This window comes from Canis lupus, chromosome 38 (assembly GCF_003254725.2).
Source record: "Canis lupus dingo isolate Sandy chromosome 38, ASM325472v2, whole genome shotgun sequence".
In the NCBI taxonomy this organism is placed as follows: Eukaryota; Metazoa; Chordata; class Mammalia; order Carnivora; family Canidae; genus Canis; species Canis lupus.
Window position 1 is genome coordinate 13,280,005 of NC_064280.1, and position 26,195 is coordinate 13,306,199.

At 36.1% G+C, this 26,195-nt stretch overlaps 1 protein-coding gene and 1 long non-coding RNA gene across 6 annotated transcripts in view; both read right to left on the bottom strand.

The window, feature by feature from the left end:
- Nucleotides 1–25,125, bottom strand: part of LOC125754559 (uncharacterized) — a 37,276-nt gene extending 12,151 nt beyond the window's left edge. The window contains exon 1 of the long non-coding RNA XR_007409163.1: nucleotides 24,538–25,125. This is a non-coding gene — a long non-coding RNA (uncharacterized LOC125754559). The remainder of the gene's footprint in view (nucleotides 1–24,537) is intronic.
- GPATCH2 (G-patch domain containing 2) overlaps nucleotides 1–26,195 on the bottom strand; it is a 170,405-nt gene that overhangs the window by 101,476 nt on the left and 42,734 nt on the right. The window lies entirely within an intron of this gene.

Genomic DNA, 26,195 nt, shown 5'->3' on the forward strand with positions numbered 1-26,195 from the left:
GAAACTATTATAGCTGCCACAATCTGAGCATTATTGTTATTATTGTAAATGCTATAGTTACTATGTGTTTGATTCAGGAATATACAAACCCATTAACAAGGCACATTTCTTTTATTTAATCTGATAGAATCTTCTAATCTTCAGATGTCAAACTAGTCAACTGTAAATCTGGTTTGGAAGCAGGTGGAACATAAATCCTATATATATAAACACACAGTACTTTGGTAGAACTGCTCGCATAGCTAAAATCAAATGTAAAGACGTCGTTTTGTTTCTACTCAAAATTAAAAAAAAAATTTTTCAGACATTTAGGATTTGAATTATTACTATGCCAGTAAGTTAAAGGAGTTGACTCAGAATAAAAAAAGTCAATCATAAAAATAACCATTTAAAAATTTTTTAAACTAAGCCTCTCCTCCACTTACTCATTTTATATTTTAAAAAGGTCTATTTTTATTTTTCTTCCAAAGTCATGGATAAATTTTGGAGAGCTTTCACCTGTACTATTGAGCATTCAAGGTTTTATGGCCAGCTACAAAGAGTAGGAGCTTATCTGATTTCCATTCATCTAAAATGTATGATTCACTCATCAGTGTACTTAGGGTACAGATGGCTTGAAAATTTATGATGCCTCAATCTTCTCCTGCTTTGTATTATGCCTTCGCTTGGTTTCTACATCCTTACCATTAATGACTTTCTAAAACCAAGATTTACTGAGATAGGTATTTTTTTGCTCCAGGTCCTCTTTTTAAAAAATCAGCGTGGTAAGTAATGTGGAAAAAAAGGTAAGCTAGCATCACAATGTAATATAAAATCCCAACTATTTATAAAGATTGCCTATATCTTATTTTATTCCCCAGGGTCTAATGATATTCAATGATTTCATTTTGTAAGGTTAGAGAGGAATCAAAGTTCTAAATGGAAAGTTTCTGTCTGCAAATTCTTTTACAAGTGGCCTCCTCCATACATTACTGTAGTTTTCCACTATGCAGACAGGAGAGCCAGCTAGGCAGGACGTACTTCCCTCTCGGTTCCTGCTTGTACGTGAGGGTATGGAGGTTGGGATATTAGGAGGTATTTTTGCCAACCAAGACTTGGTCCCATTTTGAACCTGACCTGTGCTTTCCTCAGAAGCACCATGAGGTAAGAAATGGAAATACCCCTGATAATCCAATCCAATCCAATCCAATCCAATCCAATCCAATCCAATCTTGTCTTCAAAAACATAACAAGAACATAACTAGCATAAATTAACAGCTCAGTGGGTTACCGTTTGCTGGAAGGCTGCAGAGAACTGCATGCTGAAAGCCCTTCTCCTCAGCTCCCCCCCATTTGCTGACCAGTGCAGTAGGGAACCACCAACCAACTATGTGCCAGTGAAGGCTGATGGGGAGAGCGCCTGCCAACTTGGGAGGACAAGTTCACAAACTCAGCTGTCTCTACGAGACTGAGGATTTATGGAAGAACAAATTAAGGAAGTCTATTCGTCTCCCCACTGAGAGACTCTTTAGGGCTCAAAAAAATAGTCACTCACAATTTTCAAATCAGCTCCCACAAACAACACTCCTCTTTGAGTGAGGCGTTGCTAGGGGGACACTCAGCAACAGGAAAGTCTGACTGGAATTCTGACCTCATACATATATGCTTTTTAAAAAATATTTATTTATTTTTGAGAGACAGAGAGAGAGAGAGGCAGAGACACAGGCAGAGAGAGAAGCAGGCTCCCTGTGGGGGGCCCAATGTGGGACTCGATCCCCAGGACCCTAGGATCACAACTTGAACCAAAGGTAGATGCTCAACCACTGAGCCACCCAGGTGCCCCTCACACATATATCTTTAACACCTGTACTTCATCTTACAGTTTATACACTTCTTTCACAACTACTATCCTACAGCAATCTGGGTTGTGGAGATTATTATTATTTTTTTTTATTTATGATAGTCACAGAGAGAGAGAGAGAGGCAGTCACAGGCAGAGGGAGAAGCAGGCTCCATGCAATGGGAGCCCGACGTGGGATTCGAACCCGGGTCTCCAGGATCGCGCCCTGGGCCAAAGGCAGGCGCTAAACCGCTGTGCCACCCAGGGATCCCGAGATTAACATTATATCCATTTTACCAAAGGGGAGACTGAGGTTCAGAGAAGGAAAGGATTTTTTCCAAAGTCACAAAACCGGCCAGGTGATAGAGCTGGGTCTTGGTCACAGTTCTCACTCCAGTTTCTTTACTTTATACTCAACCACAGAACACAAATAATTCAATTTTAAAATCATTAGAACTGCCCCTTCTCTCAGAATACTGAAAAGATTTTTGGGATTATGCAATGATGGATTTACGTGTTTATATTTTCTCTCAGAAAGTTTATCTTTTTTCTAGAACATGGATTTAAACAGTTAATGGTACAGAAACAAAAATATAGAAAAGATAATAACATATAATGTCTTTACAATAAAAACTGAAATATAACTTACAGAGTTAAGAAAGACTGTATGAAAACACATGAACATTAACAAAACACATCCCAGGCCAAGCACTGGAATGTGAACCGATTCTAGATGGCCCATCCACCTTATCATTTATATCTTCCCCCTTCTCCCCCTGAGTCTACCCTGAATCGTGATAAAATCATTCTTCTTTATTCATTACTCTTAGTGCTGGCTTAGTATCCCTACACAATATAGCTTAGATTTTTCCAATCTCAAAATGGAATCATATCATATGTATTACTCTGCAACTTGCTTTTCTCTTCTGAACAATTTGAGATGTATTAATGTTGATGCATGCAGCTGTGTTCATTTATTTTTTACTCTGTTTATTTTTACTATTGATACAGTATTACACTCAACGAGTATGCCACAATTTACACACTCTCCTGCCAATACATCTTTGTGTGTGTGTGTTTTTCTTTTTTTTTTTCCCTTTGGTCCAATCTTTCACTCTTACAAAGATTGCTACTATGAATATTTTTGTACGTGACTCCTAGCACAAAAGTGCAAGTGTCTGTAGGGTATAGAACTCCCAGGAGATTGCAAATTTATATAAGGTATATGCTCTTTATTGGCTTTCACCCTTCCAAAATAGTTATACCAGTGCACATTCAGAAGCAGTCTTTCAGGGATCCCATTAATCCTTACCTTGCTAGCAATTTGGATTGTGTGTTTTTAAGTTTTCCTGATCTGATGAGGAAGAAATCATATTTCATTGTGATTTCAATTACATTTCCCTAATTTCTAGTAAAGTTGAACACACTGCATGTTTAAAAGTCACTGTGGTTCCTCTTTGGTGAAGTGCCTGTTGTTTTCGTTTGTCCATGTTTCTATCAGGTGTTTATTTTTCAATTACTAATTTATATTCTTTATATATTTTAGATTCTAAACTTTGACAGCTAAAAGCTCCTCCCAGTCTGTGGCATAGGGTGTGCAAGTGCATGCACGTGTGTGTGTTTTCACTCTCTTTTACAAATGTCAAGCTGCTAATTTAATGTAAATTTATCAGTGTCTTCCTTTACAGTTTACAGATTTTTGTCTTGTTTAAGAAATTCTTCTGCTTTGAGGCCTTAGAATTGTTTTTTAATAATTGTTCTAAAAGTTGCTCTGCCTTTCCATTTATGTACTTAGTCTACCTGGAATCAATTTTTATATGTGCTGTGAGGTAGGGATTCTAATTCCATCTTCCTCCATATAAATAATTGTCTCTTATTTAAAAATTAAATCACTGGTTAAAAAGTCCATCCTTTTCCCACTGATCTATAACATCACCTTTGTCATATGTCAAACAATACTAATTGTGTGGGGGGGTGTTTTTGAACCCCTTGTTCTGTTTCATTTGTTTACTCCTGTATCAGCTACCACCTGTCCATTAATGCACCATTCATAAGATATTATTTTGAATTCCTAAACATTTTCAGTACATGATATTCATACAGTAAAATAAGCAGGAGCCAAACTTTATTATCATTTAACAAGTTAATAAGCTGCAGATACAAGTTAATATGTAAAATGCCTCTGAATCACAATCTGCATGTTATGATTCTCAAACTAATGATTTTCTAACCCACTGACTTTTTCAGAACATTTTCATGCTATCTCATCAATCTCAAACATAAAACGATACTAATGATATATAATAGTTTTATGTTGTGGAAAACATAGGCTTTGGAATCACACACACGAAAATGATTAGAAACAGGATTATATTAAGACTATGTATAGAACCTTGAGCAAGTCATCTACCTTCTGAGGCTACAGTCATTTATATAGTATTGATGACCACTATCTTAAAAGGGTTTCTGTATACAGGAAGTAACATATTTATTTTTAATTTTTTTTTGGAATTAACATATTTAAATACTTAGCCATGTTTGACATACAGTAAGTACTAAATAAATTATATATATTTTTAACATTGAATACTAGTAAAGTCAGGTATCTTTACTAATAGGGTTTAGTCTATGATAACATTATAATGGAATCAAACATCAAATGTACAAATTTTATTATCTTCTGTTGTACTTAAATGCACTCTGGAGCCCAAATGCCAACTAAATGTATCCAACTGACTTAAAATGTATCTAAGGACCAACCTAACAAGTTCACCAGCCATCTTGCCACCCAATTACCCTTGAGCATCTATTTTTTTAAAATTCAACTCTGATATCTTCCCTGTTTAGAGATTCCATGTTCCACCTCACTAAAACTCAAAGAAGTTGTGGATTGTTATTAAAAGAAAACAAAACAAAAGACTATAGTCAATTGACACCCAGGCAAAAGTCCAGAAGTCACCCTGACTCCTCCTTCCTTTCACTTCATCCAACTATACTTTGAGGGAATCAAGTCCTGTTCACCAAATCCACTAAATCTCTCTCAAGCCAATGTCTCCCTCTGTACCATCAACTGGCCATACTACTCTACACTGTAACAGTAATGTACCCAATCATATTACTTTACACAAGCAATTGAGCAATTAGTTAAAAACTGGACCTAATCTTCTTAAAAGGTACAATAAAATTCTATGAAATGATGTGATCATTTTGAGCTGAGAACACTGAGGCACGAAGAGGTTAAGTAACATGTCTAGAGTACTTATCCTTATACCCTTATAATGACCCAGCAATTAGAATTCATACTAGATCAGCTAATGCTAAAGTACACCTCTCAAATACTGCGCCATGCCACGGGCCATGAGTTATCATTCTACATTGTAAACATATCACCTCCTTGATAAAAATCCCTTGCAAGGTGTTGAGAAATGATATGATTCTGGAAGTATTTTGACTATAGATCCTTCTGTCTAGGGCCTCTGTACCTAGGACGTGAAAAATCAAACTCCTTTTTCTAATAGTCCATTGAGAGCTGGCCAGTGCCTCCCTGAGTCCTATTTCTCACTCTTAACCACTTTATGCTCTCTCTCTGTCCTTAGCTTTGTCTTATCTGTCACATTACAAATATAGAGAATGGATGAAAGGAATAGGAAAAAAAAAAAAAAAAAAAGGTAAAAAAAACGGACAGCAAGAGGGGAAGTGGATGCAGGAGAGCCCAAGCCTGAGTGTGAGTGAAAGTGGGAGGGAGCCCAACAGAGTGAGTGAGCAAGTACAACCTAGTAGTTCAGGGAGACATGGAGACTTGGTTTGGCAGAAGAGAGAAACCAGTCAGCCAGCAAGAGCCCAAATGTGAGCGGGTGCCATGCAAAAGAGACTCAGTAAGCCGGAGACACAAATTCCAGGAATGGGGGAGAGGTCTACACCCCATCCTGTCCCTTGTCTGGGTATTCTGTGCCTGGTAAACCTTTTTCTCTTCCTCCCAACCTCATGTTCCTGGTTACCTTACTTGTCTTTCAAGGCTTAGCTCAGGGACCTTCTACTGCAAAGTTTGCCCTGAACCCACATGGTGAGTGTACATCATGCATCCTTTCCCACACCCCACAGGAGCCTGTCTTTACCACTAGCAGAACACTCAGCAAATAGTACTGAACTTTTCTCCATAACCTGCTTCATCTTTTAACAGCAAATTCCTTAGAAGTATTTTTCCCCCTCTTTAATCATCAGTGTCATGCATATAGTGGGGTTTAATAAGTGTTGAATGAAAGCCCCCTATTTTTCAATTTCTCCAAAATTTTCCAAGCATAATGAAGGAATGTGCTATCTTAATCTCATCTCTCACACGCACACATACATTCTTTCTTTCTTTCTTTCTTTCTTCTTTCTTTCTTTCTTTCTTTCTTTCTTTTTTTTTTTTTTTAAGATTTACTTATTTTGGGGAGGGGAGTGGAAAGGGAGAGGCAGAGGGAGAGAGAGAGAATTCCAAGCAGACTGCCTGCTCAGTGGCAGAGCTTGGGCTCCATCTCATCATCCTCGAGAACATGACTTGAGCCAAAATCAAGAGTTGGATGTTTAACCAATTGAGCCACCCAGGAGCCCTTCACGTGCACATATCCTTAAACTGATTTTCTTTAATCAAGATGGGATGATTTATTTGATAAAAATAAAACATTAAATGAAGAAATGAAACTCAGGATGCCTGGGTGGCTCAGCAGTTGAGTGTCTGTCTTTGGCTCAGGGCATGATCCCGATTGGGATCGAGTCCCACATCAGGCTTCCTGCATGGAGACTGCTTCTCCCTCTGCCTATGTCTGTCTGTCTGTCTCTCTCTGTGTCTCCCATGAATAAACAAATAAAATCTTTAAAAAAGTGAAATAAAACTCAAATATCTTGACTATAATGACCCAGCAATTATGACTGTGGCTTTTATATTACCTTCCTTAGGGAAGAGTTTCTCAATCTTCTCACTATTGTCATTTGGGGATGGATGATTCTTTGGTTGGAGAGAATATTGTGTGCTATAGGATGGTTAGCTTTCACCCTAGCTTCTTCCCACCAAAGGCCAGTCACATCCCACCCAGTTCTGACAACCATGACTGTCTGGTTTCCTATGAGGGGAGGGGCAGTTAAAGTTTCATGTTACGCTTTCTTCCCATATATGGCAGCTCCCTTTTAAGACCTTACACTTGACATAGAGTGTGGTATGGGTTATTTGACAGATAGGAGGACAAAAAGCTCAGTCAAAACTTCATTTCAAAAGACAGGGAATACCAGAAGTTTGAAAAGAAAGTTTTAGATGTGCAGCTATGTGTGGTGATGAAGTTAACTACTGTGGCGATCACTTTGCAATATATACATACAGCGAATCATTGCTTTGCCCATCTAAAACTAATACAACATAACAGGTCAATTATATCTCAATAAAAAACACAAAAAGAAAAGAAAATTTTGGGGCTTCTGGGTGGCTCAGTTGGTTAAGTATCTGCTTTTGGCTCAGGTCATGATCTCAGGGTCCAGGGGTCAAGCCCCATGTCAGGCTCTCTGCTCAGTGGGGAGCCTGCTTCTCCCTCTCTCTCTACCCCTCCCCCTGCTCATGCTCTCTTTCTTTCTCTGTGTCAAATAAATAAATAAAATCTTTAAAAAAAAGAAAAGAAAGTTTTGGTAATGCAATTCAATTCACTTTTGAAAAAAAAAAGATACCATTTGTGCATTATTTACACCTTTTTGGAATGCTCCAGTTTTCAAAGTCATTTCTGTGATACACTTGATTTTTTTCCCTTGTAGGCAGAATCAAAGCAGACATCTAAAATTACAACCCAACATGGGAGTAAATAACTGCATCTGCTACAAAACTTAATAAAATAATCACAAACACCAATGCTTTGCTGACAGGAGGAGCTCTGATGTCATTAGAACCGAAGAAAAGGTTTATCTGAAAACATATGCACAGCAGTCACTGGAATAAAATTAAATTTGGAGAGCAAAAACCTGAAAAATATGTGGCACTTCAAGCAGCGAGAAGATTTATGATGACATTTGTCAAAATGGTATGTGTGTGTCTACTTCATGCATTTCATGCAAGCCCACCATATTTGGCTGAAGTGCCTGTTTTTCTTTCTTTTTTTTTTTTTACGTGCATAAAAGAATCCCATTCCTCTTTTCAAAATCTGTGGCAAGTTCACCTTCCAAATTTGATCTTCACACATTGGTATATTTATTTCCTCTTCTGCTAGAGGAGTTCTTCTGAGATAACTGGTTATCTAGAAGCTTCCTGAAAGTCTGAGTGGCACACCTATGGACTATGTACCCATTGGCTGGATCATCCCCTAGTTCCTACACCCTGACCAGTGCAGGAGATCAAACAGAGCTGAACAAGGTACACAGGTCAAAGACTCCGTTCCTCTGCAGGGGATGGCTAGCTTTTGGCTTTCTTCTGATGGACTCAGAGGACCTTTCCTGGGTAATGCCCGTCTTTAGAGACAGAAAATTCCCTTCCCTAAGGACTGGTTCTGGTTTGTGTTTCTCAAAGCACTTGTATGGGGACTTCAAGGAAGAACATACCTCTCTGATCAGGCATGCTGAGTTCTGGCCCTCACTCTCCTGTTTATCACCAGGTGACATGGGCACAGGAGAACAGCAGCCAGACTTGTGCCCCTCGAGTCAGGCTCAAGTCCCATCGATCCCAAATGACCTGAGAAGTGCCCTAATGTTTAGGAAGGAGACAAATTGTTTGGAAATACCACCAAAAAGTGGCACTCAAGGATGCTCCTCTCTGTCTCTCTCTTTCTGTCTCTCTCGTTTAATTACATGGAGTAGAACATTTTTTTTAAAGATTTTATTTATCTATTCATGAGACACACAGAGAGAGAGGCAGAGACATAGGCAGAGGGAGAAGCGGGCTCCCCACAAGGAGCCCAACGTGGGACTCGATACCAGGTCCCTGTGATTACGACCCAAACCAAAGACAGATGCTCAACCAATGAGACACCCAGTCGTCCCTAGAACGTATTATTTTATGACTTTCTAGGTAGTGGAAATTTTCCTAATAAACTCTTGCTCAGAACTCTAAGGGTCAATGAGTTACTATGACTGAAGGCAGGCTGAATTCTTATCCTCTTAACCACTTCCTGGAACCTTCCCAGAGCAATCAAGGGCTCCACAGAACAGGCTGGAAAACTACTGGGACAGAAAACACTGATCAAGAAGACATGAAGGCCTGAATATCAAACACAGCAGAATAGCCACAAACTCAGAGTTGGAAAATTGCTATGTGAATCACAGTTGTGCATTTACTGTCTCATCTGAAACAAGCCGATCAACTCGCCGAGTTTCCATTTGCTCATTAATGAACCAGAGACAGACGTGCACGTCCCAACCACACAGTCTCACACAAGTCACTTATTAGCAGTGTGACTCTGAATATGCCACTTCACTTTTCTGTACTTCACTTTCTTCACCTGCTAAAAATGGGTGATACTGTCTATCTCATATGGTTACTGCAGAGATCAACTGAGATACTTAGCACATAAGGAAACAGTGAAGGTCAGCTAGTCCTCCTATTATTTTCTAGTAGTAAACTTTTAAAACTCTAAAAGCAATATAAAATATCTGGCAATGTACAGCTTCTGGTATATTATTAGCTTTGGTTGTTGCTGCTATTGACAGTGACCCTGGTCAAGCTGCTAAGTTGCCACAGGGTTTCTGTTGAGCTCCAGTCTGCTCTGGAGATTCCAAAAAGTCCCCACTCGTCCGATCTTTATTTTCGAACTGAAGCTACCCCACAAGGAAGGAAAACCCCCCTTCCTGCTGCACTTGTTTGCTAATCTCAGCTTGAATTCCTTTTCAGAATATTACATTAAGCGAGGAGATTCCCCAGCAGAGCAACAATTTGTCCATTTACTTGAACTACAGTTCTACAGCCACTGTTGGGTTTTTCCTTGAGATAACAAATTCCGTTTAGTACATTCAGGAACATCAACCATCGTAAAAACGAGCCACCCTGTTCAACACTTCAGATTTTTCAAAAATAGAAATTTTTACTGTACAGGATGCTGCCTCCTCGTGGACTGAGTCACAATTAAGGAGATTAGTCCTAATAAACATCTTCCTTTCTACGAAGAGCTACCAAGATAGAAGAAAAGACTTGCAGGCTAATGAGTAGAGTCCTAGAAATCCAAAAGAAAGAAATATGATATTTTAATTCAGTTGACTTTGCTAAACAAAGCACTCCCCCCCACCCCATCATTTGAACTCCTGCCATTTTATTTCCCATACCTAAAAAATCCTACAGTTCCAGAAATGAAAGGAATAGGAGACAAATACATTTTGACTGAACCTAACTATAATGTTCTGCAAAATAAACAGGAAACTATTGCTCTCGCCTTCAACTACAGTGTAAAAGCACCTCAGAAACATGGAGAGAAAGTTTGAGAGAAGTAGACGTAAAAAGGATAATTTGTTCCAGAATAATTTACAGATCGAAAAGAATGTTGCAAATTACTCAAACAGTTCCAAAAGTTTCTTTAATACCTTACTTGAAGTCTGATAAAAATCCTCACTTAAAAAAAGGGTAACATTATTTGCAAATTGAGCAAGAGGACCCGATGATAGCCATATATAATCAGTTGTCACCTTGCAGCTCAATTAGCCCTCATGTAAAAACGAGGCATGTAAGGAGAAATGAGGTTTTGACATTATCTCTGCCAGCAAGATAATTACACAGCCTTCATTTAACAGTAGGGCAACACTACTGTAGCAACAAATTAACTCAGCTCCATTTGCAATTCATGGTGTGTTTTCTCATTTAATACCATTTGTCTTACCCCAAGTGAATGTTTCCATTAGTTTTCTCTAGCACAGCAAATACTCAGTTTGACTCCACATATTACATCACTGAGTCAATGCTCACCTTCCAGCAACTCTTTGAAAGCATATTCAAAATGTGATAGAATGTCCTGTTTTTCCATTTCAGCTACAACTTTCTCTGGTTTATGGCCAAATCATACAGTCAGTGTATCTGTGTTGAACAGTCAAGGGCATGAAATTCCCTAAGCCTACAATTGACTTCAGAGCAGTTTTCTCTTTTTCACAAAGAAAAATCAAGAAAGAAAGAAATGTTAGTGAAGTCCTAATGTGGGTACAATCATGTATTAGGTTATTAATATATTTCCAAAAAGACATTTTAGGAGAGACATATTTTTAAAAACGTGCTGGCTATACACGTTAGGTTTTTAAGTATGTACTCACCTAACCAGATGACTCTGTGATCTCATTTATTTTCCTTTCCACATTTTGCATTACAAGTTTTCCTTGGTTTGAATTTAAAAGCCACTATATGTCCTTAAAAGTAAGCATGACTGAGGAGAGTTTAAAAGCAGCAGCAGAATGTTAAAGGGTCATGGGTACAGAAAGCAGAACCGAGTGGGATCCTGTATCGTCCTGAATAGACTCAGCACGCAATTTCATGTTCAACTCCAAAAGGTCATGCTAATTTGGCTACCGATTTATCATTTGAGATTTTATGCCCTGAATTACCTGCTACTGACAATACAAGAAGCCCTAAATAAAAGTCCTAAGAACCCCAAGTTCCTAGAATCGCTTTAGTCAATAAAACTTAAACCTACACAGTATGGTGTTGAGCTTCAAACATTCAAATTATAAAGGCAAATGCATTTATTTATAGCTAGTGTATGTTAGTAGGGAAAAAAAAATGAAGATTTAACTTTATAAGTGAATATACAAAGATTCCAAAGAAGGGGATTTCAATTTTCAAAAACAAATTTGCATGAAATTATGGAAACTTGTGAGAAGAAAAACACTTTCCAGGAGTTTTATTTTGTTTATCACAACAATAGCAATTGGCAAAAAAATCTACTGAAAACTGTATTATATTCTCAAAGAATGAGGAACAAAAAGATACATATGCATGCACTTCAAGCAAAGTTTCACCATAAAATGGTTACTTTAACATTGTGAGCTAGCAAGGAAGTACCCACAATATGTTAGTTTTCTGTTTTTTTCTTTAACCACAAGATAATTCAATATGTCTACAGTCTCAGGGAACTAACTGTCCTAAGGAATAGACTGAAGTCTTGAAATTTAACTTATAAACAAGATGTATCAAAAATAAGGTCCATGCTCTTCTCTGTGGTTTAACTGGTTTTAATTCTCAGGTCCAAGTGATGCTAAGTGAAACAGAAGATGAAAGAAGCAATGCTTTATGCCTGTTCTTAGAAATGCATTCTTTAGTGGTTTACTTCTCCATACAGGAACTTATTTTAGTCATTTGACTAGCAGTCATCCAACCTTGGCTCAAGCAATTCAGGTACAGAGAAAAGATACAAAATAAAAGTAATATAAAGTTAGAATTTCTTTCTGTGTTCCCTTGCCCCTGCCAAGTACACATTTATCCAACTGCTATGAAGAGGGTAACCTGTTTAATGTCTTGTATCAGGAATTCTGAAACTGACTATGTGTTACCACTACAGGCCTCTATTTCATGTACTGAAGTAGTAAATTATGCACAAATATGATAGAGAAGAAATTACCATATTTGTTATATACAGTGAACACAAATCAATACTGGGCAAAGGATATGAATGGATATCACATTCAGCATATGGAAAATTAACCCATCAATACAATTATTAATAAAATATATGGGAAAATATTCGTTCTTTTGTTTGCATTCTTTCATTACTCATTTAATCAGATTGATCACTTTGGAAAAGATCAAGAAAGGCATGAATCCAAAAGTGGTATTTAAATTAGTACCTAAAGGCTGAGTATGAATTATTTTAAAGTATTCAATTAAAGTAGGCAAGTAAAATGCTGCTATGCCATATTTTCATTTAAGGTAAAGCACACAGTTAAAATATGAAATAGACTGTTTTATTATTGTAGGAGTTTTACTGCTAAGAAACTTCCCAATTTTTAATGTAATTAAAACAATTGTTTCAATGGGAAATGTGGTTGGAGGATTACTTTTAGACTCACAATAACAGTTATTTTTAGGGAGATGGTTAAATATTACAAGGTTTGTCACTGACTGTAGAGCTATAAAATCTAAACATCACTCAGTAAATATGGCTCTTAACTATATCTAGCTTTTGTGTAAGAGTACGGGCCTCTCTTTTCCAATTTATAATCAGCATTATCATTAACACAGAACATTATAACTTTTTTTTTAAATCATCTATTATAAAGCATAAGCCACTAAAACAATGCAATTGTGATTTATGGGGGAAAAGCACCTTACCTTAGTTGCTTCGGTTCAAATGATATTCTCTTATATCCAATTCACTTTATTTATGATCATGCATACATAGGGTCCATGTATAATGTTGAGAAGTAACTGATAAAACATTTATTTAGACACTACTGATAAGCTGATAAAAGTTTTTTGACTCTGAATATTTAAGAATATCTACAGTCATCAACAAAGTAATTTTATTGAAGTAACTTCTGAGGAAGTAATTGTGTGTGTGCCTGTGTGTGTTCTTAGAAGGGTGAAACTTTCATTTACAAAGATGTTCACCAAAGCATTATTTATAACAATTTAAAATGAAAACCTAAAAAAAAAAACTTTACAGCAACATGATAGAATATTATGCAACCATTATAATCTATTAATAAAAACATACATCAGATTAAAATGCATGACTCAAAACTGCATTATAGTTTGCATTCATTCATTCATTCATTCATTCAAACATTGAGTATCTGCTATATGTCAGGCACTGTTCTAGGCCATGGGCACATAGCTATGAACAAAACAAACACAAATCTCTGCCTTTATGAAGCCTATATTCTAGTTAGAGGAGACATACAATCAGGATATACTGAGGACAGTTTGGATAAGTTACGATGGAAAAAATACAGCAAGGAAGTGAGATAGAGCTGGGATGGGAGGCTAGTGGCTTTTTAGAGTCAGAGAATGCCTCAAACAGGTGAGCAAGTGAGCCAGGCGTTTACCCAATGGAAGAACATCTGGGGCAGAGGAACAGACAGCTCTCAGTGGAGGGCACCGCAGGCCAGGAAGCCCATGTTGCTGGAGAAGTGAGCAGAGAGACAAGCAGTAAGAGGAAGGAGGTTGGGGTGGTGGTGGGGTGGATGTAAGTTGCTGACTGGTGAGCAACTGTAGAACATCTGCCTCTACTCTAGTGAGAAAGGAAGCCACTAGAGGGTTTTGAGTAGAGGAATGATGCAGTGGAGCTAACATTAAATTGATCACTTGCTGTGGTTTGAAAACAGACTTGAGGAGAGTGAATGCAAAAGCCAGCAGCTTCTGTTATCAGGACAGAGATGAAGCAATGTTAGAACAAGGAAGTGATGTCGAAGGTGATTCGAGGAGGCCTGATTCTAAAGACATGTGAAGACAGACCCAGCTAGATTTGCTAATGGAGTAAGAATATTACAGGAACAGAGGAATCAAGGATGACACCAAGGTTTATGGTAGGAACACCTGAAAAGAGAGTAAGTACTGCCATTTCCTGTCTTGAGGAAAAATAATAGGAAGAAAATCGGTCAAAATTTAAGACTCGTCACAAGTTTTGGAAAACAGATTTCCAATTAGTTAAGTAACAAGTTTGATTTGGATAAAAACACTAGAAGAAACTGTATCTGAAGAAAACAAATACGTTACTATAATCTAAGTTCCAGATAAAAAATGATGAATTGTTTCAGGAAGTGAGCAAGTGGGCGGGGGTGGGTGGGTGGAGGTGGGCAATTTTATGGAGTCAATACTTAAGATAATAGATAAATGAGCCCAGATGTTAAAAGAATATGTATACTATCCAGAATGAAACCAAGGATGAACATAAAACACTAATTTAAACTCATCATAATGCCTGGAGGACTGAAAGAGACCAATTGAATCCACTGAAAAACATAAAGGTCTCACTGTCATCAGTAAACAAAAGGATAACAATCGTTACTTTGAAAGGTATTTTGGACAATACATGAGATAACAAACACAACTCAGAACAGGTACTTGAAAGCCATGTTCTTGATCCTTCCTTGGCTCAAACGCCACTCCACTCTGAATCCTTCTACAAATACTGTAGCCCAAGACAGGGAAGAGAGAATATTTACTGTTTTTAAATGAACTTAAATCTCTAGGTTCATACACATATTCTAAGATATTATTAGCATAATCCTGGAATTGCATTTTTATATCAGTAAAAATGTCCAAGGATCTATAAACTATTAAAACCAGCAGAGTGATGACAAGTGAAGGTCAAAGTCTGCATCATGGCATCAAACGAAGAGTTTATGAGGGCTTAGAAGAGGAGACAATAATCAGTAGGAGCCAGCAGAGGTTCACTAAGAATAAATTCTGCCAAGGGAATGACATTTGATTTTATAGGCAGGGAGGGACAGTATTATGAAAGGAAGATGGCAGGAATGTGGCATATTAGAACTTCAAAAGGGTATCTAAGAAGTCTTTAATAGTAATATTTGCAATAATGAGAGTCAACTGTGGCTGGCTAAGAGTTCAGTCAGGTGGAATTACAGAGAGGAAAGCAGCTTGACATAAAGAGAATGGATTAATAGATTGGAATAACCTGCAAAGAAGCCTCCAGTGGCAGGCATTCTCGGCCCCTTCAGTTATTCAACATCATTATTACCAAAGTACTGGAATGCAAAAAGAAAAAGTATGCTTCTCAAACTTCACATTGCAAGACCACATTAAGTGATAGAATCAGATTTGGAAGAAAACCTTGACAATTTGAAATTTGGCCTTTAACTAAAAACAAGAGAAGTAATAGAGACATTAGGCTGTGTAATTACCTAACAGAGTAAGAGAGACAGATGAACAGACTGCTTTAGAGAAAATGGAAGACTTGTACCTCAACAGAAGTTTGTATAAATTAGGGGTTTTAGTTCAAATCATGAGACGTGCTCAGTGAAATGCTAGCCCAAATGTGATGTGACAAATCTCATCTCCACCTCTACCCCTAAATGAAGCATTCTTTTCCTTTTTTTTTTTTTTAAAAAAAAAGATTTTATTAATTTACTTGAGAGAGAGAGAAGGAGAGAGGGAACCCATAAGTGGGGCGGGGAGAGGCAGAGGGAGAGGGAGAAGCAGACTCTCCACTAAGCAAGGAGACTGATGCGGGGTTTGATTCCAGGACCTGGGGATCACAATCTGAGCCAAAGGCAGACACGTAACAGACTGAGCCACCCAGGTGCCCTCAAATGAAGCATTCATGAAGTAACTCATGTGTCCGGAGTAAAAGTAACCATGAATCCAGTGGTATTTTACTTCCAGGTACCATATTTGAAAGATATTAACAAATAAGCACATTTAAAAATAGAAAAATCAGAAGGGTGGGTGGGTTTGGGAAAATGTGAAAAATAACTGGAAAGAAATGAAGTGATCCAGTATGAAATGGAGAAGATACAAAACTGCCCCAAGTATTTGTGAGAGCATCCCATGGAACTCTTAATTCCTTTCCTAATATCTTTCTATTTTACAAGTGAAAAAAAAAAACAAAAACAAAACAAAAAAAAACTGAGGCCTGGAGACATAACACAGACAGCTACTAGAGCCACATACACTTAAATTTACATCTTTTGAAAATGAGGAATCCAATTTATTCTGCATAATTCCAGAGGGAGAACTAGAACCAACTACACTGTGAAGCCGGATTTCAGGTCACTATGAGGAAGAAATGGAAACAAAACAAAAACTTAAAACCTTATATGATCATGCACAGGTTCCAGAAAATCTGGACAGAAAGGCAAATACGTATATATGATGTTATCAACAGCTTCAATCTTCAAAAATATGTTATCTGGGTTTCCAGACTTCATGGGCATCTACACTATGCTGAGTAACCATTACACCAAGTGTCCCATATCTCTTCACCTGTACAACTCTCCCAGTGAAAAAACAGAACCTTAATAAGCACTATAATAACTTGCCCACAGATCCAAAGCAAATAATCACAGGACTTCCTGATTCCTCCTTCTGTAGTTCTTGCCCGCTTGCTACACATTAAGATCATTCAATGCTTCTTAAAAATACTAATGCCTGGGTTCCACTCCCAAGAGGTTCCAATTTAACTCATCTGAGATGGGGCCAGTTGTTGAAACCTGTACAGGACTTCCTAAACTAGTGGGTGCAGACAGGACAACACATACAGGAGAGAAAAGCTACTTTTCTTAGGGATCGAAAGGGTAACGGTGAAAGGTAAAAAAGAAATCTTGGCAAATGGAACATTTAAGTATCTTTATAAAAATAAATTTCAAAGGCAATTTTGTAATTATTTAAGATATAATAAAACAAAATTCAGATATCCTGAGGCCCAAAACATCAGAAGTTCAAGAAGAAAGGCAGTTTGACACTAAAGTTCATAACCCACTCAACTAAAATATGCTTTTTAAACAAATAAAATGACACTTTTTAAAGTCAAATACTGTAAAAGATTACTTGTCTTTTGCACAAGTGGCAGATCTGTTATCATTCTCATCATATTGAAAGCTTATCCAACAGATGCCCTCTCTGTACCCTCCAATAGCTCTTTGTGCACTTAAAATTAACCCCACTATCACAGTGTTTCTTGGACTAACCAATGTAAGATATTTGAAGAGAGTCTTTGTTGTCATAAAATGAGAAAAGTTGCATTAAAAGCATTAAAATAATTGTGGTTACTTGGAAAAAAAAAATCAGCAAAATACCATGCCAGCATTTTATGTAAGCCATTCCTTGCCAACAACTAATACAGTTTTCAGCTCTTTAATTAAAGAGATATTCTTTAAAATTGGGAAGAAATGTTAAGTTGAATGTCATCCCCTTCCTCCTAGAATGAATGACCTTTGATAAGTATCTGAACCATTTAGACACAAACACACATAAAATGTGATTTTTTTTTTTATTCAACAAACATGAACTTTGGAGTGGTCGAAGAAAATCAAGTACTATTTTCTCAATTTAATTACACAGAAAAAGACAGAGCTGACAAGCAGATGAGTTGTCTAAACAAACTTTACAAGCTAGGTATTAAGAGGAGTGTCATTTTTGTTAGAAGAGCCCAAGGTGACTGCTTATGTTTTGAACTGCTAGTTAATTCTGGCCAGAGCACAAATCTGTCTTCTCTCTTATAATTAATTCTCAGTGTCAAAACTGTAGATGTCCTTTTCAGAATCAACCTATCTTGCCTGTTAATTATATTACAGAAATATGTTCAAATAATGTTAACGGTCTGATTCTAAAATGCTCACAGAACAAGTTATAGGTAAAGCCCAATTAATGACTTAGCTAAATATGTTTACTTAATTATTTTGCAGAGAACATGAGAATGATTTGCTTTTTGCAAAGATGATATGAGGATATCATTTTTAAAAAGAAAAGAAACATGCAGTCTTATGATGGATACAGGATAAGAACCACTGCTTGGATATTAAGACAAATACCGATTATGTTTAGAAGTACGTAACACTGAAATATTATTTCTTAGATTAGAGGGTTTCTTATATGCTGAGGAAATGGACAAATAAGACAGAGTGGCCAAGGAAAAGTCTTTTGAAGGGTAGTAGAACAAAGTATGCTTCTTAAACATTTTTCTATATTCAAGTTAAAATAGTCTTATTTTCTCAATGGTTCACATTTGTGAAAGCCGAACTCAGATGAATTGCCTCTGCAGCTGCCATGGGAATTTAGATGGATACCAGGAAACCCATAACTGCCCCAGAGAGGGCTTGGAGCTGACATACATGACTGGGAGTCCCGCAGAGCTCCAAGACAAGTGTAGGTCCAGGAAGTGCCCACCTATTGATGCCTGTGAGGCAGAATGACAGTCTGGGACTGCAATTAGTTTCTGGATGTTTTATCTGCTTGTGGATAGCTGCCCTGTAATTTATCAAAGCGAGATAGAATGATAAGTGGAGTAATCATTGGCCTCAAGAGAGAGAAGGGGGGAAACAGTTCTGAGCACCTGTAAGGGGCAGGTCTTGGTGCAAGGTACATCCGTAATATTCATTCAACCTCTCTTCTCTCATACACCTTTTCAGGTAAACACTACAACTCCCATTTGGAAAAGTAGAAACTGAGGTATAGAGAGGGTAAGTAAATTGTCCAAAATCACTCGGTCAATAATGGCCGACCCAAGCAGGATTTGGGTCTGAGTCTTTCTGGCTGCAAAGAGCATGTTTATCTAGAAAACTACAAAGTAAAGCAAAATTCAAGATCAGATTCAGTGATAAAGAAAATATAACATTGAAACTCATATGCTCATACTTGAAATGTTTCTCCCCTTTAATTCTTGATAAATCCACACATGGGTTTGGGAGTTTGATACTTAAATGTTTTTTTTTCTAGGTCTGGGGAGTGATTTGGGTCTACGGTGACATTTGCACTCAAGAGTCATACCATTTGCAGGTTAAAAAAAAATCATAAAAGAAGCCTTGAGGCTTCTTGGTTCCTACAAATGAGGAAACAAAGACATAAAGCGCTTTAAATCTTGCCTGAAGTCACGGTGGTAGATTTTTGTAAAACTGCGATTAGACCTCCAATCTAACCCAGGGTCTACTGTTCTTTCCATCACAAAGTGCTAGGTTTTTTGTTTGTTTTTCCCAGCTCTGGAAAAGGTTTTAACTGTTAATTATCTTAACAACATGGTTCAACCATGAGACTATCATTAAAGTCCTACAATAAATTAGCACATTCAATCATTACCTTAAAAGGAAACCAATCATCTTGCTCTGTATCAACTTTGTTTTAAAAAATAATCAAATACCAGCAAGAAAAACTAGGTAAGCTACTTAACCAAAATAAAATTTGGATTTATTGGTCAAAATTCCAGGTGGCTTAGATTTAAAATATAACTGATATAAAAGATCAATGCATCATGACATGAGAAAACGGTTACTGATTCTTTATGTGCTTCCAATTTGATTGCTTTGGCCTTCTAAACAAATAAATGGAAGTACCAGAAACCTATTAGTATGATTGATAATAAAGCCTCGCTCCTGAATGTGTACAATCTCTAAGCTCGGAGGATAACAAACAAACAAACAAACAAAAATCAGTCTAAAGATCTGCTCTAAATTGTAATAAAATAATATTTGAATTAGTCATAAATGTAAAATTTTAAAGACTTTTTGAATAATCAGATTGTCTTCACTTTAAGTCTCTAAAGAAATCCATTTTTATGTCTTAAAAACTAACAGCTTCTATCTTTTAACTCAGCATTCCTATTTTTAGTTCATGTCTTTTTGAAGTTCCAATTTTTAAAAATCCAAACCTAATAAGCTTCAGATTATCATTTATTACTATTCAAAACTCAGTGACAGTGGGTCTTTTTATATACAGAAAATAGTATGGTTGACAGGAATATGTTTATTAATGTTATGAGAAAATGGAAATATTTATAAGGCATATATCTATACACAGATAAATATATACACACAAAGATATCATACTTTTTACATTATACTTCATATTCGGAATGCTTTAGCTTGGATTACATATTTCCTATCCCCCCAAATCAAAATAGTTTAGTAATTTAACAATGCATTTTCTTATTATGAATACTATTGTTCCAGTTACATATAATGAAATAAACTTGGAACAGTGAGGACAAACTGGCTGGTAGTAATTCAATAATCTATTTAAAGAGAAAGTATACTTTTCTAGAACTTAATATTGCTAAATCATACTTCATTACCACAATTTATACACTATAAAATGTTGCTTACAAAAAAAAAAATGGGTAAGAGTTTTCCTATTTTTGTTCAACCTATGTAACTTTAAAAAAGAAACACATGTATATACCCATGCAAATGAGGTTCCCAGATGTTTATATATTCTATTTACTCAATTGCAGCCAGCTACATAATTCACATGCAGGGCTATCCCCCTTTGAACTAAATGAATTCTGTTATAATGGAGAGTGGAGAGTTGAAAAAATTGCTTACAATTGCACATACAAGTGAAAAAGATAGCTAAGTCTAAATTAAGATGTTGGCTATGAGGTTTCCAATAGGACCTTGACATGACTGTTGACCTACTCATGACATGATCACACCAGTACGGATTTGGAATTCTATTAGTATTACCAGAGGAAAAAAAGTCAAGGAGTCATCAAGAAAACAAATCTATATCTTCTACTCCATCAGCCAATTACTGTTGTTAAAGTGGAATTAGATGGGTATTGACAATGCGAAGGGGATGAGGATTAAGCAGATGACTGAATATATCGCAAGCAGTGGTGATCATAGTTTAGTTTTTTTGCACTGTTTTGTTTCTACTGCACAAAGTATTTTACAATTCTAAAACAGGAATGTGGAAAATATTTGCTAACCAGATAATAAAAAATATTCTCATATAAGGTACTATTTTATACAAGGATATTCTCAGCAGAAAAGATCATAAAATCTGTACCTGTCTATGAATAAAGGACCCCTGGAGAGATTAAATAAAGGGTTTTTAAAAATTCGTTAATATTTCAAAGCAGAAAATTCTCCAACTGCATTCTGAAAACTGTATCTTTTCTTAAAATGTAAGGATGATACAAGTCAAGTGAGTATAACACAACAATAGTTCTATTGCATGAGGAGGCAGGATAGTGTAATATTTAAGAGCACGATCCTCGGACTTTATAAAGACCTAGTCTCAGGTCTGGACTCTGTCATTTGCTATAGCTCTGTGACCTTGAGGAAATTACTTACCCTATGTCTTAATTTCCCAATCTGTAAAACTGAGAGAGAACACCCGTGACATATGGTTATTGGGAGAATTAAATGAGTGTGCTTAGCATAGTATTCTGTTATTGTTAGCTTTTGCTATCATAAAATGTTAGTGCTATATTTCTACTGAAATCAGCCAGTTATTTTGTCTACAGATAAAATCCAGTTTTGTTACACATGGTCATTTGGAATTCCTGACATGCTAAGTGGTCAAAGTCAAGGAACCCATAAAAGTATCAGTTTTCAATGCCAAAGTATTATATAAAACCTGGTTTTACTTTACATTACAACCTCCATTCTGCCTTGGGGGAAAAATTACAAAGCATCCAGCAGATTTGATATAATGGTGGGAGAAGGATTACAAACCTAAACTGCAAATTAATACTATTATGACACAAAGAATAGTTTTGGTGTTTTAAATAGAAACATTTTCTCCAGTTTGATTAGTTCACTCAATCCTGGCTAAAGTTCCTGGTACCATTTTTTTGCCATTTTCTTCCTACATCAAAGTTTTTACCCATTTACACACTGTATTTTACTAATGACTACATAAGACTAGCACCTTCCCCTTGTCATACAATTCACAGATTTTGATATTAAGTATATTCATTACAGCCTTTGTCTTTTAAAGTGAACTTTAGATGGAATAAGAGATAAATAAGATTTATGCCAGACTGAAATCTTTAAGTAAATTTATAATGTTAATAAATATATCAATAAACTTAGAGTAATATTTAAGTAAAATTATAATCTAATGAAGATGTTACTTGATACTACTGGGGTCTATTTTCTTAAATGTGTCAGTGAGTGATCCTCTCCTTTATTCTAAGTATGAAAGAACTGATATTTTGAATTAGCCAAAAGATATAAACAATGCTTTCACTTACAATAGAAAAAAATAAATGCTTTATTCATATGTACGCTTAGAAACTATGGTGAATTATGCCTCAAATTTTTAAATCCTCCTGAGACATTTCTTATTTCCAATGAACTGAGGTAGCTTTGCCTCATAGTCTGATTTTAACTTTAATTTTAAACTTAAAATTTACAAAAAAAAAGTACATAAAGGAAAAGTGCTTAATTTTGTGATTCAACTAAAATTCAAACAGTAATATATTTTTCAATAATATAAGAAGGCTAAAAACACATTGTTTTAAAAAAGCAGTAGCAAAGAATGCCAGGAATGCAATAAGGAATGTCATGGCTTCCAGTGGCAATTCATTCAAGATAATAAAATTCCCTAAAAGTACTAAGAGGCAGGACAGCATGTTATTAAAATTTTAGTACTATCTTAAAAACAAAATTATAATCGAGAATAGAAAAAGCAGAAAGCTACCTAAACACAGACAAGAAAAAAAAAAAAAAACCCTCTAGCAAATCTAATAAATTTAACTTGCCCTGCCAGATCTTTTCAACTTATTGGAAAATTCGCTTGACTTAATATTGACACAGAGATGTGTAAATCAATACATTCAGAATGAAAGATATATTTTAATTTAAAAATGTTCAGACTGCAGCAGTAAATCTATGCACTTAGCACATAAAAATCATCAAGAGTTTGAATGTTGAGACATAGTAGTTGGGCTCACCAACATCTAAAGGTGAATGCCAAACACTAAATTTTTACCATTAAAATTTCTACTTTTTATGACACAAGTAAGGCAATCTTTACAAAATTTACTGAAATATATTTATAAGAACCCAGATAAGCTGAATTTCATTGAGAATCCATCAAAGTCTGCAACCAGGGCACCACCTATCTGCTGTTTATATAAAGTCCTATTTTTATGCACAACTGACAAGCTATTGCAATCTTCCCAAATGAAATGAGAAAAATAAGAGAAATGAAGGTACTTCCTAATCTCGGTGGTTTTCTATATAGTGGAAAGCTTTAACTGTGCTATCCAATATGGTAGCCATCACTTATATGTCTATTAAATTAAGATGTATTAAATGTATGTGATACACTGTAGACTTTAAGTGCAAAATATTTCATTATCATTTTTGCTAAAATAATTTTACTATTACATACGTGCATTTTCAAGGTCGAAACCAGAAATAATTGTGTTCCACCTAGGAATGTATTAGATAAGAAAGCAAGACTTCTACAGACAAGCATAAGAATACAGTTTAACTTTATCTCCTTAAATAAACTAATGTGCACAAATTTAATTTGGTAAATCACAACATAAATTAAAATGATCTTGCATTTAAACAAATCAGGAATATTCCCACTTCTCTGTCTCCCATATACTGTCTACTAGGTATTATAAAAAGATGAAAAACCAATACTCGTAACTCTAATCACTAGTAAATTAACGTTTCAAATGACAAATTTGAAAGCTAAGAGGGAAATGTTATACTTCTAAAAAAATCTATATCACATAAAAAAGGTTAGGAGGTGCATATATTTACTAAAGTATATACATCACAGCCAACTTTTCCCAATTATCCAAGATCACAGCAGAGATCTGCTTCTCACATTCTGCCTATAACCTCTCTTTATAATTACTGCGTAACTTTGCCTTCAGCAATCTCTCTCCTTGAACTCTCACCATCCTTCTTCTTGAAAGTCTTTCTCTTTCCCCACCACTTTCTCAAGCTTTACTAGTTAAGAGCGGTCTGCTAAGACCAGCAACAGCATTACCCAGGAGTTGGTCAGAAATGCAAAATCTCAAGCCCCATGTAAGACTTACAGAATCACAATTTACCTTTTAACAAGACCCACCCCCACCATTTTCTAAGACTGGTCTGGAGGCTAACTTTAAAATCCCTGCTCTAGGCTTGCAGAAAAGGGTTTGTACCCTCCCAGTCTGTTTCTCTTGTCCTTACCTTTTACTGGGCTTTACTGGTCTGCAGGTCAAACAAGGTTAGAGAGCATCCTAGAAACCCCTAATCTCAAAATTTGCATTTCACAGATAAGCAAACTAGAAATAACTATTAATCTCTAAAAGGCCCTCAGTAAATGAATGACAAGTTGTAAAACAAAAGGCAAGAGGGGAAGCTGAAGGTAAAGGAAGTTAAGGACTTACACAAATTCATGTAGTTAACCAGCTGCAGGATTAAAACATTACATCTGTCTCAAGCTGACTCCTAAATTCAATGCTCCTTCCAATACGTGATGCCACTAGCGAGACAGGGCTTCCAGCTCTCCTCCTTTCTCACTGGGCCGTGGGGGGAGACTATGTCTCTCTCGACTGGGTGTTATCTGCACACAGGTGAGTACATGTGCACATCTAGTTCTGGAATGCTTTGCAGAGGAACGGTTTTAACTGTTAAAAGCATAGTATTTTTTCAGTTTAAGGTCACATTTCCTTTTCCACATTCTTTGATCATTTTCAATTCTATCAGAAAATAGCAGAGGTACTTGAGAGGTGGGAATCAGGAAGTAATGAGTCAAGGTCACATGAGGTAAATTTAAAACACAGACACAAACAAATGGTAACCAGATTGGGTATCATTACTCCAGGTGGTCAGCTGTTCATCATTTGCCCCTACTTCTTTCCTTTTATATTCTGATTCTTCTTTGTTACCCAGTTTCCTGTTCCACTTACCCACTGCTTTTTTTCTTTGAAGGCCACAGAAAAGACAAAATTGAAAGTTACTGGTATAGTGCTTGATACTACCTAATATTACAAATAAGAACTTACAATTCTATAGTATTTTCACTTTTGTACCAAGTATTTTTATAAAGTAGTTCCATAAATATTTTCGTTAAGCCATTATAACACCAAAATGCTAAAATGGCTGACAGTGAATATAAAGAATGATTCCATGTAAGAGCGTTCCCTGGACATGGTAACTCTGTTTACACTTTCTCAATTAATCACATATTATGAAAAGCTCTAAGAGGAGGAAAATATCCAGGCAATAAGCCCCAAAAAACGAAGAATGGAGAAGGCAACACCACAATTTTACTAATACTAAAAACTTTAATACTTAGTATTAAAGGTGGTAAAAAATATATTGTAAAGCTCAAAAATAAATGCTTAATATCAATCAAAATATTGTGACAATCAATATAAGACAATGGATTGAATCGTGTGTTATCAAAGACCACAAGAAGGTGACAGGTATTTAAGCATTCCACAGTATAACTAGCCAATAAGTCAGTAAACAGATAACTAGTTTTATAAATATAATCAACTCAGTTACTTAGTGTCTTATTCTCAACTAACATTTGAGTATAAAATATATACTTAAACGTGACTAATAGGAGCTCCTGACATTGCAGAGTTTATAGAAATAAAAGAACAGAAATAAAAGTACAGAAACACACCATTCTTTGTAAAGATATCAAATATGGTTGAGCATGTTATAAAAGCATTAAAAATTAGAATATCTTGAGTCTATAAACCTCTTGGGTAAAATGCAGTAAAATATGACTGAATTAAAGACTACTAGCATCTCATGAATAATTAGTATTAGATTACACCCATTTAATAGCATAAGGTGAATTAAATAGCAGATTAGGCACAGATAAAAACAGAGCTAGATAACGGCGACAAAGTTGAAGAAATTACCTACAAGGCGGCACAGAAAGACAAAGAAATAGAAACCCCCCAAAAAAGGGTTAAGACACACTGAGAATAAAATGAGAAAGTTGCAACATCTGTCTGTCTGGAATCCTAGAAAAATAGGAGACTCATAATAAACAAAAGACAACATTTAGATAAGGGCTGAAATATTT